The 15,069-nt window shown below is 32.5% G+C and overlaps 1 long non-coding RNA gene across 1 annotated transcript; it reads left to right on the top strand.

The window, feature by feature from the left end:
* The first annotated feature begins 5,681 nt into the window (after nucleotides 1-5,681).
* LOC143594320 (uncharacterized) lies at nucleotides 5,682-14,366 on the top strand. Its single transcript, XR_013146318.1, has 3 exons — nucleotides 5,682-5,876; nucleotides 10,370-11,329; nucleotides 11,536-14,366. It is a non-coding gene; the product is annotated as an uncharacterized LOC143594320 (long non-coding RNA).
* The last annotated feature ends 703 nt before the right edge of the window (nucleotides 14,367-15,069 follow it).

The following is a 15,069-nucleotide window of genomic DNA, read 5'->3' as shown; positions in this document are numbered from 1 at the left end:
ACGCTCATAAAAACGTAAGCTTTGAGATCCAAAAACATACCTTTACGTTTTCGCTTTGGTCTCGATTAGCTAGATTATGAACTTCGAATCTTGTGTCTACCTCGAATCACGTTCGCTTGGCTCAGATTTCACCTCTCTCTCTCTCTCGGCCGCGTATAAGGTGGTATGTGTGTGTTTTTGAGTGTGTAGAGAATAAGATGGAAAGAAATGAGGATTTGGGGTTTTAGGGTGGTTTAAGGGAGTACTTATACTCCTAAGGCCCATGGACCCTAAGCCCATCTCATCCATAATCCTATATTGATTAATCTAAGTCCATGATCCTTTCTTTACTAATTATTAACGTGACATCACTAAACGTAACTTTTCTTTATTTAATACTAAAATATTTAGGATGTTACAGACGAATCGGTAATTCTTGGCATTTATGCCTAATCAAAAATTGGTCAAAAATAAAAGATTTAAAGTTTATTGAGATTGGAGAATATTAAAACTAAAAAAGAGTGGTCAAATTCGGTTCTTAAAAATTAAAATAAATAAATGTATAAATGATTAGAATGTATCATTAAAATTAAAGATGATGAATATTTTAAAATAAATAAGCAATTATAGTAAATATCTAATATTTTTTAAATATAAATTTGAAATAAGTAATCCACCATATATTAACTTGGTCAAACAAATTAATGCGTTTTTAATACAAAACTTATTAACTTTCAAGTATACTCAAAAGTAAATTATTTAAAATTTCCCATATATATTAAATATGTCATTTATGCTAATTAAAATTTGGTAAAATATAAAAGATGAAAAGTTTGTTGAGATTGAACACTACTAAAAACTAAAAAAAGATTATTGTAATAATGGCCAATTTTGAATTTTAAAACAGAAATAAATAATTGTAAATATTATTATAAAAAAACATTTCATGATTTGAAATTTCAATAAATAATTGTTAAAACTTTCAATATAAGATTCAAAAATTTTAACACAGAAAATAAAGATTGTTATTCATATAAAAATGAATTAATTTATATGAATTATCTGAGCTACATAAAATAAAAAATGATATAAAATTAATAACTAAAATACATTAGTAATGACCAAAACAAACACAACCAACTTACTCTACATCAAATACTTTTTCCATGCAATTAGCCAATCTATCAATTTGGGCCGTCATAAACTAAAATTATTAAAAATAAAGTAATGTTAGATATACTGAACTATTAAAAAGCAAATTAGTAAGAATTATCAATGAATATAATCGGAATAATTAGCATGATAATTTCGGTAAGGAAATAAATCAACAATATTTTCGTATATCTCAAAACCTTCAACATGTCTATTGAATCTTGGAAGGAGTAGCTGGAACTTTGGTGACCCAGTCCTACCATGGCTAGAGCTAGTCTCCAAATCGTCCTTAAACTGTAAATATGAATAGAGGGAGCTCTCAACATATAAAAATAAAACTGTAAATATGAATTTCAATAAATCTTACATCAGTAAGAACACGCATTTGGTGACCAGGTCCTACCACGGCTCGAGCTATACTCTGAATGGTCCTCAAACTTCATGTTACTTGCCGTATATCTCATAAAATTTTAGACCTAATAAAAAAACACGGTCATAAAATATTAACATTTCAAATCAATTGATGGTTACATAGAGACAACATAAAATATAACCTAGAACAGACTGTTAGGAAATCATACTCCTTAAAAAACCATACAAACAAGTCCCAAAGTCCCTAAACCTAAATCATATAAACAAATCCCAAATTCCCTAAAACCTAAATCATATGAAGAAAATATATAACCTTCAACTCAATCCTTAAAAGTTAAGGATTGAGTTGAAAGGTATAGGTTGAGTTGAGTGCTTGATCCCTGCATCAATCCACACAAAATCTTGTAAGATGATGTAAAATCTAAAGACCCTAAATATAAAAACAACATACTTACCTTTTCAACAGAAAAATTTTAGGAGCAGAAAGCCTCTGCATAGACTTGTTATATCGTTAGACGTTCTTTCTCTACCTCATAGGCCATTAACCAGTTCCTTAAAGCTCGAATCAGTATTTGCTCTCTTCGAACTCCCGTTCGTTTTTTTGTGATATCCTCCCCTTTAGCTAGACCCCTTACTTTCCTCATCTTCATCGTCGCCGTCATTCTCTTGCCCTTCTTCGTTTTTCCTGTTTCAAATCATATTTTCGCTAAAGATCATCAACAGCAGATTAAAAAATGTAAGAAATCCTAAAATCATATTCTAATATAACTAATAATCCAATTCACCACAACTTCAAATAAATCTACCTTGAATTGTGAATTTGTAGTCATATACAAATCATGCATATAAACATAGTGGTGACAACACCTGTGAGTGGAAACAAGTCATGGGGTCGGAACCTCCATTAATGCAAAAATGTGGCCGAGTGTTATAGATCTGCCCGTCATGAGAGCAAACAATCGGTAGCTCCACCATCCAATTCCGTCGCTTGAGGTTTGAGAAAGTATAATAGAAACAGTTTTAGGGTTGAGAGAGAGTGCGAGAGATGACTGAGAGGTTGCATTTGAATTTTGAAATTGAATGTCATTTGTTTTATCTTCTCTCTGAGAGCTGGCGTTTTGAATCTTGAATTCCACATTTGGCCACCTCATGTTATTTTATTCAAATTTTGTGTGCTAAAAACACCTGTACATCTGCTTTAAGGTATTGCATCTCTTAAATTTAAGAGTTTCTGAGTGAAATTACCCTTTTGCCCATCCTATATGTATTTTAATATAATATAGATATGTTTAATAGATCATTTGTTTTATATGTTTTGAATTTGGGAAGAGTTATGTGTGAACATCAACAATTTCTAGTTAATTATTTGTTTCCCTTTTTTGTAAAAGTGAGAGGTTTAATCTGGCAGTTTGGAATATGGGTGATGGCATTGTGTTAATATTGTTAATGTTCAAATTTCAAAAGGCCTAAGCTGAATAGATTATTGCAAAATTAATGTACTTTGCATATAGGTATGCTAAAGTTAGTGTACTTTATTAAAGTTTAATCATGCAATAATATATTTTGATTATTTAGGTATAATGGATTGTAACAGAGGTATCAAGCGTGATAACTTACTATTCGATAGACACATGCATTTGATATTATTAGATTTTGGACTCTGTAGATCGTTGGATTGTAGAACACTGGATATAGTCAAAGCTGCAAATTTGTGAATATATGATGGTGGAGCGGCGAAGCTGGATGATGGTGGTGAAGCGGCGGCTCCTGAACCTAAAATTAGGGTGCTTTTGTTGAAGAAAATACATAGTGCAGGTCTATGCGATCTGTTTTTCAGAAACCGCCATGAAATTTACACCTAATATGTTAGTCGGTCCATTCGTTTTTTTTTAAATATGATCTTGTAGTTTGTATTTTATTAAATTAAGCTAGTCAAAGACATATAGGAGAAATGTATTACAATCATAAGGTCAAGAATGGACACATTTTTGCTCATTAAAATCACTATATTTACTTCGTTTAATATCTGAAGTGTTATTATTAGCGAATGCATTCAATAGATGATAATCATTTCATTGTTCTTTATATTTTTAATTTTATTTTTTGTGCCAGTTTCCAAGCCTATGCTTCATTGCATGACCTTATTGATCTTGGATAGGTGATCAACTGGCAATAGGAAAAGAACAGGACAGTAGGAATGGGGAGCAACATGTACCCTTCATTCGCGTAAGAATTGGTTGCCGTCTTACCTGTTGACGAGTTGATTAAAAAACCATATGGATTTGTTTGTGCCTTCCCTGGTATGTCCCTTGCATATAAAATTATATATACATAACAGCTTTTGAATTAACAGGAAAAACAAAAATCTTAGGCATAAAGTATATGGGTTTTTGGTTATCAAATAGTTTACTTGATGCATTTTATGTTATCTTTGGATATTAACTGGTTACGGCGAGTTCGATCCGAACCCATTTGCACCAAAGTGAATTATATCACTTTGGTGCATTTTGTGTTAATTAAAATCGGCCGTTAGTAATAATTTGACTCGGGTTTGGTTGCATAGTTTGGGCTTTGTTGGGACGGCATCTTTTAAAAATGCATAGTATATTGTCACCACTATGTTTATAGTTAGTAATTTTGTTTTGAGAAACTTGGGTAAATGAATTTGTAGGTCGAAATTAATACAACTAAAAGTGAATTGTAGTTTAACACTATATTAAAAGTTTTAGGTTCAATATTCATTTTGAGTTTGGGGCATCAAGGGGCAAACAACAAATCTTATAGCAGTTATTAAAGACCACCAAAATGCAGTAGCAGGTTTTTCATCTTTGGAACCTGGGAATTACCCGAATTCTTTTGTTGGCAGATCTACTCAAAACGAAACAATGTATTATACTATGACTTTAAATGATTGGTTTAAAAAACTTATTTCACTTTGGATTGTATTTGGATGTTAATAAGATCTTTAAGCCATATGACCTATGAAGTAATTTGTTATTTCTTAGTATTAGTATCAGTTTTGGTTTGTATCAAAACGTGTTATGAGCAAACTAAGTTTTGGTTATTTAAAAAAGAATCAGTTGTGGTTTGCGTAAGATATCGAGGACTTTAATCAGATAAATCGTGTTCGGTTTAGAAATAGGTATAAGCAAACTAGATTTACAAAAGTACGGGGCTATATGCTAAATTACCAACACTACATAATATGACCCTTGAGATTTGTATGCATCTGACTCTTATAATATAATGAGATGAATTTTTTGTTTGAATAATAAAAATTTAAGTTTTAATTTTAGAAGTTTAGGTTTAAATTATTAAGTTTGGAAACAAACAAAAGCTTAAATTGTAGTATTAAATAAAGCAAGTTTATTTGATATTATGTATATACTAAGAACTTAGGACTTTGTTGGTAATTATCGGGAGACCTTCTCAAAAAAAATATTTACTTATACTCGGTTGTGTTTAAGGTAAGTCCACATGTAATTTCAAAACATATTTAATTATTCATGTAGAATGACAGTTCACGTGTTTTTAAGGTCACATATAACAATGTTATATGAATTCCTGCATATTGTAGGTTGGTAAGATGTGGGATGGATCAAGGATGCAAAACTCAAATCCTCACACATTAAGCTGAGATATTGAAAGAAAAATATGTTGCATTGTTGCCGCTACGTGGAAGGTAAAAATGGAAGGCTGGAGAAGTTAATCGAAGAGAAATTTAGATGCTCAAGATATGTAATTCTTAGGTGATGTGTCAAAAGTGAAAATTTTTAGTTCGAATAGGATTGCTTATTGTAAAAACTGAAATCATTGACTTTATCACCTAATTAATTCTATATTGAATTGTGAAATATTGTGCTTTTGACAAATTCAAGCATAATATTATAGTTAAAAAACAATTATAAGTAACGTAACAAACAAATATATACATATTAAATAAAAAAAACTTGGTTTTAGAAAAATATAATTGTAAAATGATTAAAATCAAACAACTATATAAACCCGAGTAACACACGGGTTAAAAGCTAATATATATATAATTTAGTTGAAGATAACGTATATAAAGCATATCATAAAAATATGTGGCTAGGCTGGCTCCATCTCTCCTTCAATGAATATCATTCATAACTTGGCTAAAAAGCTTTGATATCATAGATAAAATAACAATTTCAAATTTTGCTTCTACTCATTTTCGTCATTCAATATGTTCAGTGATAAAGGTGTTAAAGGGTTTGAATCTTCTTTCCCTTCCTCCATAGAAAGGTCAGAAACCTGTCGTGACTTAGACTTTCCAAATATTCTAATAGCAGCAAGCAACTTTGATAAATCATTTACAACTGGGCATGGAGGTGTGAGAAATATTTATAGAGGTAAGTTTGTCAATGGTTCAAAATAAAATTTTCACTTATTCAAATAGCAAGAAAACTTGTGATTTAATTATATTCCGAATTAGATTTGTTGAATTTTGTTAGTTGTCTAGTTCGTTGTTTAATCTATTTCAGATGACATAAGCTTTCTTGGGTTCTTATTTACTTATTAAACACGAATTGAGGAATGTTTTTTTAGAAAAGGAATTTTTATAGTTCTAATTCCTAAACCTATTAATTGTGCATTTCAGGAACCTAAAAAATCAATTATTATTTTTAAATTAACCTAATAGCAAAGAAATAAGAGAAATATATGCGATGAGAAAGAATTCATTAATCATGTGTAGAATACAATAAGATAAAACAAGATATTTTATAGGGGCTGAGAAAATTTGACGAATAAGTCAACTCTATTTTAGGTGTTAATAACCATAATATTAATTATCCGTAACACTCTCCCTTGGTTATCAACTTCATATTTTTGGAGATGCTGCCTCGTTAAAAACTTTGCTATGAAAACCCATGCGAAAAAATCATAGCTAAGGAAAAAAGAGTGGAATGTGTATTGTCTCCCTCTGATTTATATATCCGTTAAAATGGTAAATAACGATCTTATGTGAAAGTTACCCAAAAATTTTGTAGTCAATCATTTGCATATTCGTCCCTTGACATGTGAATTCTTAAGTTGAACAATGTTGCATGATCTATAGATGAAAAATTCTATTGTTTCATCTGGTAAACATATCAATTGTATCCATAACCCTATTGTGTTTCTCTACATCAATAAGACTAACCAAACATGTTTTGATGGGTTAGTAAAATAAAATCTCATATCTTTCATACTTGAAATATATGTTTTAATCCATTCCGATGTCTGTAGCCGGACGCATGCCGATAAATATATAAAATAATGTATTGTTAGCAATATATATTAATACACATATGCATTTAGTTCTGGTACTTGATAATCCATGTTTGATTAAATCCAAATGATCTAGTCTTTGATATAATCATGCTATTGATCAAATACATTAACCGTGTGTATTGTGTGTGTTGTGAGAATATTTGGACAGAGTAATGAGGCAATTCATGATAAAATAAGAACTCTATTAAAATTAGAATAGATTACAAGGTAAATATAGAAGACGACTCATTCGTTAGACATGGATAAAGAATGAGTGTTCCATTCTCTAAGTCATCTGTTATACATATCATAATGAATGACACTACATACGTAAATATTCATTCGTTAAACACCCCTAACGAATGAAGAACAAAACACACGGACTCATTCTTTATTATAACACTAAAGAATGAATCTTACATTATTTTACCAATATTCCTCTATACATTAAACTATTCTCCAAATACGTTAAGCAAAGACCGAGACGATAAAAAAATGTATCAACAAACTCCCCCTCGTCTCGAGCTTTGTTGTCTTCATACTTTAAATCTGCTGGTCTTCCAATAAGCACAATATGAATTCCAAATGCATGACAAACTTTGAGGAAAAGTCTTTAACGGGACTTTCTTAAACATTCGCAGCGGCTTTACGTTAAGCACCAATTTCCTCCAGCCAGTGCGCGAATCAATCTTATCAACATATTTCCTTGTTGGCACCTGTGGATTAAATAACTTAGAACCATACCTTACCTCGTGCAAAAGATGATGATAGAACCATCTTGCCAATTGATTATCTCCACAGTTCATAAATGGTTTATTTGCCAATGTACAAATATCCCATCGTGGCATGGTAAGAACATCAGTACGAAATAATGAATGCCATTCTCCCACTTCACGATACATACTTTAAGTTCCGGTTCGTACATCCACGAGACATCTTACCTTTAATGGTCTTCACTACTACAAATTTCGCCATCTGATATGCAGTCAAAGGAGCATTCGATTGCAAATAATATTTTTTCCGTTCGTACCGCAATCTCTATCATCTTGTTCATCTTCTGAGCATTATAATTAATCATATCATCATAAGTGTGTTGTGTCTCAGGTTCAGTCACTTTCTCCTTACCTTTCTTCTTCTCAACCTCCTATCTAGAACGCTCTTCGGCTGCTTCATAATGTTCGGTCGTGAAAAACGGAATCCCATCATCAGAATTAAACTGAGTATACACATTAGGGTATTCCTCAGCCGTCACGTCTTTCCATCTCCACGTCATTATAGTTAGTATTCCAAGAAGCAACACTCTTATCAAACCCAACCTCCTCAGTTCTTCAATCTCCCCATCTACTTGTCTTTCCAACTCTTCCACATCATCTTTATTTAATTTAAGAAGAATAGAGATATGTTCTTTAGTCAAACAATGGTCAACAAACTGGCCTTCTTCTATCTCATCAGCATTCACCATACTCATCACAACTTTGTCTTCATCAACAAATAACACCATCTTCACTTTCAACGTATTAACGAGTTGTACCTCAGTCGAATCATGATAAACTACTAACTCCTTCCCAACTTGAGAATCCATGTTTGATTCAATACGAATGATCTAGTCTTCGATATAATCGTGTTATGGATCAATTACGTAAATTGTGTGTAATGTGTGTGTTTAGAGAATATTTGGACAAAGTAGCGAGGCAATTTGTGATAAAATAAGAACTTTGTTAAAATTACAATAGATTACATGGTATATATAGGATATGACTCATTTGTTAGACATGCCTAATGAATGAGTGTTCCATTAGCCAAGTCATTCGTTATACAGTCAATAGAGAATGACACACATACGTTAACATTCATTCGTTAAACACCTTTAACGAAAGAAGAACAAAACATGCGGAATCATTCGTTATTATAACACTAACGAACGCGTCTTACATTATATTACCAAAATACCCCTATACATTAAACTATTCTCCAAATACGTTAAGAAAAGACCGAGATGATAAAATAATTTATCAACAGTACTTCTGAACCAATAATGTTACATCCTCTAGATGTACTTTGATGGATTGATAAATATATAATTACACATATGCCCGAACTGCAGGTCGAGCAATAATTGCAACATGTTAAGGTCTTTCAAAATTTCTCCCTTTAAAAGCTCGATTATTTTTCTCAATGATGTGTACATCATCACCGTAAAACTTTGATAAAAATATGATAAAATTTTATCAAATTAATATGCCTCGTTATCAAATTATCTTATGATTTTTGCTTGACCGGACATATTAGTTCATACGTATTTTGATAACTTCGTAGAACATTTATAGAGTTTTTCATGTCAATGCTTCATGCATTTTCAATCCAATAGGGGCTTCCTTACACCTTGACAAATTTTGCATGTACATTCACTAATTTTAAGAGTTTTCTACATGTATTTATTACTTAGCAAATTAATTAAAAAATCTATAATATTCAATCCATCCTCATTCCATATTGTACCATTGTTATACATTTGGGATCTCATAATCCACAAATTATGTTTATTTGTGCACAAGGATGACATCTTTAAGATGTTTCAAATGCATTTAAACATTCAACAACCTTAGGAAGTTTATTGGGAGTTCCAATTATATTCAAGCAATCTATGCATAAAAATAATCTTAATCTATCCATATCTAATTTTGTATACAACAATAATAGAATTCTCAAGAACTTACTTTACATGAATTTAAAGATTCTAATCCATCAAGGAATTTCATGTAAATTTTTGTACCATATGAATCACAACATTCATAAGACGCATATGAATTCTCTCTTTTTTTTTTGTATTACCACACTAATAAGATGTTGAAAAATCATTGCATCTATCACAAGAGAATATACCTTATCATAATCACTTGTGTATTACATTCAAAACTTACAAAATAAATAATATCATATATACATATCCCAAATGGATTTATTTCTCATATAAGCAACCTACTAATTTGGATACACTAATAGACAACGATTAAGGATAAGGTATCACCAAATCTCACGCTAATCCCATAACCCTTCTGGTTTCGGATATACATGTCTCGGATGTTTCAAGTATAATCGTCGGGTTCGAGTTTTTTTGTTTTGTTTTTGCCATCTCTAACCGTGTGTGAATCCTACCGGATCGTGTGGGTCCACAAAAAGTGGGTCATCGAGGAACATTGACCAAATGAACTCATATTAAACTCATTCCAACGACATTGGAACCTGCTCGCCGAACCTTAAATAGAAATGCTAAACCCTAAAGCTAAACCCTAAATATGCAAGATTAAGTTTTAACGAGCCTGTTCCAACACTTTTGGATTATGTTCAAATGGAGTTCCTTTAGTTAATGGTTCTCTGGTTCCCCACATTTTTGTTATCCTTTTGGATTTCAGGTAAGGTAACTAACTTATTATCATCAAAATCATCTTCACTTAATTATTAATAAAACAACAATGATAGTAACTTTTTCTTTGATAATATTATTTTAGTGAAAGATAATTTCTATGCATACATGGTTTCCCTCACTCCATTTTAAATTTTGCTTCATCAATAATAAGGCTCAATAATACAGGTAATTCTGAAACTTATTGTCACTCTATACAATTGTCACAACCTTGTCGTCACTTCGAGTTTTCAGATATTCTGTTAGCAACAAGAAACTTTGATGAATCGTTAGTAATTGGCCATGGGGGGTTTGGAAAAGTGTACAAGGGTAAGATTATAGCTGGAGCACTTCCTATTGTTGTTGCCATTAAGAGGTTAGACTCCATTTCCAATCAAGGTGCAACTGAGTTTTGGGCTGAAGTTGAGTTTCTCTCTAAGTCCGCCACCAGAACCTTGCTTTTTTGTTAGGATATTGTGATTATGGAAAAGAGAAGATCCTTGTTTATGAATATATGTCCAATGGCACACTTGAAGATCATCTCCATAAACTTGGTACTCGGCTTTCTTGGATTCAACGACTAAATATTTGCATAGGTGTAGGTCGTGGGTTAGAATATCTTCACATGGGTAAAGGGACTGAAGTTGGGGTGATACATCGTGATGTTAAGAGCTCTAATATTTTGTTAAATGGAAATTGGGAAGCTAAAGTGTCAGACTTCGGGTTATGCAAACTATGCCCATTAAATCAGTCATTGACATATGTAGACACACATGTTAAAGGCACTTTTGGGTACCTTGATCCAGATTATTTTTACACTGGAAGGCTGACACGAAAGTCTGATGTGTATGCTTTTGGGGTGGTATTGTTGGAAGTGTTGTGTCGGAAGCGTGCAGTAGATAGTAGTCTTGATGAAGATCAATGGAATTTAGCAAAATGGGTTCAAGAATCCATCAAAGAAGACAATCTAAAGCGAATAATCGATTATGATATAAGGGGTGCAATATCCCCAAAATGTTTGAAGGGCTTTTTTCAAATTGTGTTAAGTTGTTTGAGTAACAACCCAAAACAACGCCCGACAATGGATAAGGTTGTGGTCATTCTAGTGTATATACTAAAGTTACAAGACTAAAGGGACAACATTATTGGGTAAAGTGGTAGATAGGTTTACTTTCCACTCCAAGGCAGTGATTCTTGGTAATTCTGGTTCTTCTTGGATTATATACAGAGATTCTTTTATGTATTTATTAATTTTTTTCACATATCAACAAAATTTACAAACTATCATCTTTTATTATATAACAAGTTGTAGTTCATATGTTTGTATATAATGTGTTTTTGTTCTTCTTCTTCAGCGCATGATATTTCAAAGCTACTAAGTAGTAACAAGAACAACAATTTGCTTCTAGGAGGCTCTTCATATAGTTCATTACAAAGTACAAGTTTGAAAGTGTTTACTTTTGCTGATTTGGAAAGAGCTACATGTAACTTTAGTCCAGATTTTCTCTTATGTGAGGGAGGTTTTGGAAATGCGTTCTTTGGTTGGCTTTAAAAAGACACATATACTCCTTTAAGCCCCACGAATGGAACTTCGATTGTAATTAAAGAGCTCATTTCATCAAGCTATCAAGGGTATGACCAATGGCTGGTATGTATTAATGCTTGTACATAAACAATGTATCGATAATCAAGATAAGAGCATTCACATTATATCCCTCATCTTCAATCACATTTTTGGATTTAAGGAGAAATAGCATAAAAATCATATAAAACACCTTTACATCGCATCCCCTATCTCCTTCCGCAGCCCCCATATATTTTTTGGGAAAACGAACTAATCCTTTAAATTTGCTTGTTACTGTTTATCCTCCATATCTTCTTCTCTTATATTTCTAATGGTGGATGCGAGGGAAGAAGAGCAAACTAATAAAAATTAGTTTAAGGAAGTGCATTATTTAACTGAATAGGAGGTAGAAGCATTTTAAAAACGTAAGAAACAAATTTAGTAAAATGCGAATAAATTATAGGGTTATGGATGGGGAACGAGATGTGAATGCTCTATTAAATTCAGATTTGCATGGAAAACAACTAACGATTAATATCATATTCAAAATAAAAATAATGGATGCAGATCATATTCTTTAAAGGTTTGTTTAGTCAATGTTTTAATCTGTATTTGCTTCATATCTTAATTTTGAGATCTGTCATAGATATAGAGCCCGATCACCAGAAACAAATATGGTGAACTTTATCACATTTACCTGGTATTAGCCTTAATTAGCTGTGATTTTTTCTCTTCCTCTTTGTTTTCTAGCAAAAGTTGCTCTAGAGTTCCTCTCACCAACAGCCGTTAAAGATTTAATCTTTAGCATCATCACCATATAGTTGAACGGATTTTTTTTTCAGCAGCTCTCATTTCCTTTGGCTATTCTAATGGCTAACTCATTCACCACACCGTCCTAACTCTATCATTCCCCCAGGGGCCTTTTACCGCTTGCCACCATACTATACATGCTTACTATCAAAACTCACTACCACCAGTTATCTTCTTTGGTAAAACAAGTCATCCCCTTTTATCTTATTAGAAACTCTAAGGCTATATTGATGCCACAATTATAATAACATTAAAAAATCATGGATACTAATGGTATTGCTTCTTTACATCCCATGTGTACCATGTTGCATAAGTAGATTAGTGGGCCCATAATTTTGCTTTGATATGCTCTATCTCCCTCATTTTTACAAGACATGATTGGCAAGATTTTCAATCATATGTCCTCTCATAAGGGTCTGGTCTTATATTGAGGCTGCTTACTGTCATTACTACATAGAGCGAGTGGAGAATCTAGGTGACATACTGGTTTAGTAAAAATTTACCGAAGCAATAATGTTATCAAACTTAGTAAGTGAGGTACAAAGTTTTTCTAAGATACTTGATAAAATGTAGATGGATGTAAACGGGTGACAAGAGACATACGAGGAAAGCCCATGATCCCTATCAGGATCTTTGGCACAAAACCTCGGGAGGCGACTAAACGTGAGCGTGCCTTACAATATTTTATTAATCAAAATAGTGTGATACAACTCGAGAACTGATTTTGGTGAAGAGCCAAAATACAGAGAGTGAAAGTGTTGTGTGGTAATTGAATGTGTCCTTTTCACCTTTTCAGCCTCATTATATAGAAAAATAATCTAACATCCCAAATATCTCGGTCTTTTCCTTGGTCAATACTCATAGCCGTTGGGATTACTCTTCACATGACCTCTTCCATCCGGTTAGCGACTCTTAGGCAAAGAATAACTGCACAACATTCACGTGTAGAGACTGGTCTAAGATAATATTTAACTAACTCTGAGAATTCTTTAGCTTTACTTGGTCAACACTTCTATCTGTTATATCTCTTTTCCACACGTTCTTCTTTAGTTATGTAATGATTCTTTGACGTGAATTAAGTCACCAACGGTCACCTGAAAGAATATGTCAAATCCAAGATCGAAATAAACCGTTAGTACTCACGATCCTAGAAAGTGTCGAAATCTGGGCTCCGACGGGCAGGGATCCCGTGGAGAACGAGGGATCCCGGGCTATAAAGTTGACCCACAACAATTATCCCCAAAATTTGACAATTGTTATCACCATTTTCAACTTTTAAAATTTCAACTTGTTTGTTAAGGGACGTTCATCTTGAGGACCCTATTATGGAATCCTTAAGTCAAGCTCCCACTTTGTCTTGTCTTGAAGCCGTATGTTCCTTTCCTTCGTTCCTAATCATCTATGAAGTTCTTTGAAGGGATGAAGTATGTTGAAGTAACCAAGAAATTGCAATGCCCTATACATTTGGATTGAAAAACATGTTGAGGCATTTATTAGTGTTTTTGAAAACAAATTGTAACATGAATTTTCAAGCACCAAAGGTTCAACATATTTAGAAAAAATGTTTTAGTACTTGTTAGGATACAAGAATTTTTGAAGTTTTTATATAAAAATAGGTTTTTGATCAAAATTCAAATTTCTGTAGAATCTTTATTTTGAAAACATATATGTATAAACATACTATTTTATAAAAACGAATTAAAAAAATTCCATGACTTTAGTTTATTGAGATTGGTCAATAACTTTAATCTCAATAGGATTAGAAGCATAGAGCTTTTAAATATTAACAATTTTAAATAGATAGACATACCGGCTATTAGTAGAGAGTGTAATAAGTTGTGAACCTTTAATAAGCTTGGTCCCTTTTGCGATATTGCGATATTGTAATAAGTTGTGAACCTTTAATGCGGCTATCATTGACCGCATTTGCGTGTCATCTGTACCCTTTAATGACACGCATCGGCGTGTCGTTAAAGGTTGTTTTTTCTAGTAGTGTTGGTGAGCAAGTTAGTTGATTCCTTAGACTTATTCTTGAGAAACTAAGCTTTAGGATCATCAATTCTTAAGATTATTAATTCATGGGAAACCGAACGATATCCTTAAACTATCATAGTTTCGTTTTAAAACTTAGTATTCTTTGATAAATGCTCGGGATAATCTGCATTTGCTTAAGTTTAACACGTAAGTATTAAATGCTTGGGTCAAGCCCGTCTGTGTAACATGTCCATGTTACTCCATTGACATTATCCTTAGGATCCAATATATAGCCAACAATAGTGAGCCTGGTCCCACTATCTCAAACTATAGTTGGATATCATGCACCCAGACGGTAGTGTCAAAACTCAATTCTTAGAAAGGTGAAACCTTTAATCATTTGAAGGGATATATACCTTAAACTTATAAAGGTGGCCAAACCTATAGGAATTCTTAAACTTTCTTTGAGGATCCCAAACAACAAAACAATTGAACCTTTGTGAGGTGGGTGTTAGCTTGGCTAACACCCTTACGATGCCTA

The sequence above is a fragment of the Bidens hawaiensis genome, unplaced genomic scaffold (assembly GCF_021521415.1).
Source record: "Bidens hawaiensis isolate Kalapana, Puna unplaced genomic scaffold, B.hawaiensis_p1.1 tig00043467_1, whole genome shotgun sequence".
NCBI classification, from domain to species: Eukaryota; Viridiplantae; Streptophyta; class Magnoliopsida; order Asterales; family Asteraceae; genus Bidens; species Bidens hawaiensis.
This window is presented reverse-complemented; position numbering and strand designations above follow the sequence as displayed.